Consider the following 4558-nt stretch of genomic DNA (forward strand, 5'->3'; position numbering starts at 1 on the left):
TCTAGAATTACTCAGGCTCAGTTCAATGCTAAGCTCATTCAGTATACCTTCAGCTGGTGTCACTTGCTTTTGTAGTCTAAAATCTAATAATCTTTAATACTTATTTTCCAACTTCTTCCTTTTGACTTAATTGAATCACCCTGGCAAAATGAGGCCAGTATGGCCAGCGGCCCAAATAAACAGCTGGAATTTACAGTTTCCATGTTCCCTAGACTCCTAGAAGACACAGAGGTATGCATCTTGGATGAGAATGTAGACATTCTTGTGGATGTTACTTTAATATAAAAATTTGACAATAATATATGGGTAAGAGTGCTCAAGAGCATTATAAAAACTTTCACAAGAAATTTAATTCCTGCACAAGAGTTTTTGCACTTTTAGGACAAAAGTCTAAGGCATTAGGTCACAGCTTCCTGGATGTGTCGGGAACATTTCTGTGGGATGGAATCTTCTGGAAGCACCTCTAGAAGGGTGTCTTCTACTGGTCACTGGATTACATGAATCTGGATTTCCACGGCATATTTTATGCTCCCAGTGACTGGGCTGCTCCTTCCTTGTGCAGGGTAGCATTTGCCAGAGTTGTAGACACATGTGAGCTCCATCTGAAGAACTATTCTGGGTTGCCAGAACAAAATCATGTGCATTTGTTGCATCAAAGTCCAAGGCGACGAGATATTCCTAAATAGCAGCATATGGCTATACTGACAAGCAAACTTCCCAAGCCTACATCAGACAGTGAAAGGCCAGCAGATCTGTGAGCTTCAAACGCTAATTTTACCATACAGAAAAAGAGCCACATGAGCTCTACCAGCATGGTTGCTGAAAGGAGTATTGCACAGAGAAAGAGCTACAGGCAAGACAGCTCACTCTCCTTCAAATGGGAGACGTGGAAGCACCGAGGTCATGCTTAGGTGGGCATCAAAGCTGTTGGTATCTGCATATTCTTGCCCCAGAACAAGGATACAAACTTCTGCCTCATCCCTGGCAGCAGCAAGAATCTTAGTTTAACACACCACTGCTCATCCTGCGACCTGAGGTGGGTCTCTTCCCTCATGATGGACATCCAAGCATCACCCCTGACTGTCCAGCAGGATCTCTCTCTAAAGGCTTGTGCTCACTTTTCACCAACAGCTTTATCTGTGTCAGTGACACCTGCAGTGATTCTTGCTTTCATTAGTCATATTTCAATACCTTCAGTTTGGGTGGATTCAGTTTTTACCATGCACAAAGAAGTGTTTATGCAATTCATGCATCTTTTATAGCTCTACTTAGCCCATAGCCAGGAGCTTTACTTTTTTGTGCAAATACCCCTGCAAGTGAGCACAAGATATTGTTACCTGTTTTTAATAAATGAAAACGTTAGCTTTGGGTATTTCAATACCAAATTTTAGCTTTTGTTTCAACAATATTTTTCTCAAGACTTGATACTAATAGCAAGAATTGTACTTTATGGTCTCTTTTCTGTAAGAACATGTTTTATGTTGTAGGTAAAGACATTTTCAACTCAAATGCTACAGTATTTGCTAGCTCATTACTAGACACCCTGAGCAGAAACATAAATTGCCATCTGGGATAGCTCATGCTCTTTGTTCTGCTCCTCCTACCCAAACTGGATGAAGTACATAAAGCAAAAAGCAATAGTAATAGTATGAAAAAAGCTAACAATCCAGGCCAATAGCAAAATGGAAAAGAATATGTGGCTGTAAAAGTATAGGGCATGATATGTGATGCTCCCACCACTATATGGCTCCATAAATTCGTAAGCATTGGTTGTCCTTCACACCAGTCTAGGTGCTAAAGTCAGTGTTGGAGACTTAACTTCATCTTTTATTTTTACAGTAAAACATGCCTTTGGTTCTAACTCTCATCACCTCACTAGCACAGAAATTGGCAGTGGCTAAGGTAAGAGCAGCACCCCTTCTGTCTGTACCACAATTAGCTTTCTTCCTGCCCTTTGTGTAGCTCCTCTTTAACCAGAGCTCTCGGTACCAACTGCCCTTTCCTCTGCTTAACCTCCCTTTCAAGGAACACCTACAGCACTGCTCCTCACCCTCAGTATAGCATGTGCCAAAAACTTAAGTAAGGGGAAATGCAAATGAGTCATTTTCGCTGTTAATGAACCCAAGGAAAATAAATCTGATCCTAAATGGCTCCCGCGCACAACAGATGGGTTCGTGTGGCTGACCTCCTTTTTTTCAGCTCCAACATTCGTTGCGTGCTGGCAGCTGGAGGGAGTGTGCACACGAGCCCAGGCAGTGCCTCCCCTAATGCCCTGTCCTTACAGCACCAGAAACAGAGCAATCATATTCAGCTGGCATTAGGGTAGATAAGCAAAATTTGGTCTGTAGCAGTACGTATGAGCGTGGCCGAGGGATCAGAATTCGGCCATCTAATTAGATTTGACATTCATTCATTTCAAACCCACCCTGGTATGCAGAATTATCCTTGATTAGAAGTCAACTTCAATTCTGCTCATCATTGATTATTCTTTATAGCAATTAAAGATTTAATTAAAAACAAAGCCTCCCTGCCATTCAAGTTCCCACAAATAATCTAAAGAAAAAGCACTTCTGCAAATCAACTGAGAACGATCTTCTTGCGCTTTAAACCCACCTTGTGCTAAATCCTTAACAGCAGCTCAGCACGACTGACCTACACACGTAACAAATCACGTCATTTCAGCAGTAGTAAAGGCGGAAGGCTTTGTGCTGCTCTGTTATCTATCCCTGCATTAGGAGATAAACTACAAGGAACGATGTTGTGAGAAGTAGTAAGGTTAGCAGGATGCAAAACGGGCTGTGGGAATTACTCTGTCTAGCAGCAACCTGCATACTTTTCTATGTCTTGTGGCATATGCTGCTGAACACTGCCCAGCTGACCACACATGTTGGGCAGAATTTCAGTTTCTCAACTTCGATCACAAAAAGCAATCAACCTATTCCACACTTTTGCAAGCATTATCAGTAGGGGAGGCCTAGGAAACAATGACCAAGGTGGTCTCCCTTGTCCCTTACCGACCAACAGTAACATTGGGACAGGCCCATGAGTAAAGTCTGAGAACAAGTGGGGTAAGTCAGCCCTGATGTCAGTAGATGCAACTCTAGTGGGAGTCTCTGGCAAATTCCATGATGACTCTAAGCAGTGACCTACATTTGTGTGTCAAGTGTAAGCAGTAGAGTGGCTTCACCTTCTCACACTGCGTAAGCAACGAACATGAAAACCTTCTCATTGGCATGCGAGAAAAGCAATGACCCAGCAGTGTTTAATATAAAATCATCCTTAAGAGTGCTGGTTTCCTTTATTAATTTGCACCATTTTTTTCTGGTGTTTACAACTCTCACTTAATGCAGAAAGCAGCAGCATAGGTAAGTTCAGCAAGCCGAGGCTACTAGCTCTTTGCATCTGCAGGAAAGTAAATGGATCAAGTAGACACACGTAGGATGGTTTAGGTAACCAGCAGACTGCTCTGGAGACTATTTGTTTTGCTTCAGCCAAGACAGACAAACTGTAGCTGTACTTAGTATCCAGTCCAGGTATGCTCTAATATAAGCATAAGAGCTAAATTAAACAAATAAGAAGGGCTTTTCATCCCTGAAAGGAAAGTAAAACATCCTTGTTGTCAAATCCTTTCAGTTGCTAATGAGATACAAACACTTTGCTGCTCCTCTTTAAATACGTGGGATTAGGGTGACTTTAATAGCCTTCCATGTTTATACGATTGTTCTATTTCAAGGGGTGTCTTAATGGCACATAGCTCACTAAAATATCATTGAAGATACAACCTACATGTTTTAGGACAGATCTTTAAAGCTGGATGTTCTTGTCGCAGCTACAAGCAGCGCAGTAACGGATATTTAATCTTTTCGACACCTCACAAGTGTGGCCATTTCAAGAGCACTGCCATAAAAGTCCTGTGTTACTTCATTTATATTTGGCTATAGAATGTGTCTGAAGCTGCCTGCTAATACATGAGGTAGCTGAACACTGCCCATGGACAACCAAGAGAGGCTGTGTGTTTTGACGTAATTCTCTTGTCTCTTGGCTTCAGTTTGTTTAAATTCAAAGCTTGAAATTTGTGCTAGAGAAGACCTTACATATATGACTTCTAGAACTTTAAACAGAAGTTATTATACTTCTGGCTAAAGTATTCTAATCTTCAAAAACCCTGGAAGGTATAGGAGACAATGGTGCATATCACCTAACAGCCTAAGCTTTCCCTAAACCACCAACCACCTTCTCCAGCCAGGATTGCTAGAAGAGCTGTAAAAAGCAGCTGAAAAAGATTTGATGCAGGATAAGGAAGTAAGAGGAGTCTGTGCTAGGTAGAGATTGCTTCTTGGAAAAGCTTGTGTTAATGATGCTGCTACTGGTGAAGGGATCTGACAACCAACGAGGCCGCTGAGCAGAACCAGGGAGGTGACGGCTAGGTGCAGACTGCCAGAAGGCACAGGTATCCCAGCTCCAGTCCCACACTACTCTTTTACACCAAGCAGCTGCAGCCCACCAGCACAAAAAAAGCAGCACAGCTTTATAGACACAGAAGTGTTTACAGGAACCG

This window comes from Apaloderma vittatum, unplaced genomic scaffold (genome assembly GCF_000703405.1).
Source record: "Apaloderma vittatum isolate BGI_N311 unplaced genomic scaffold, ASM70340v1 scaffold12561, whole genome shotgun sequence".
NCBI lineage: Eukaryota > Metazoa > Chordata > Aves > Trogoniformes > Trogonidae > Apaloderma > Apaloderma vittatum.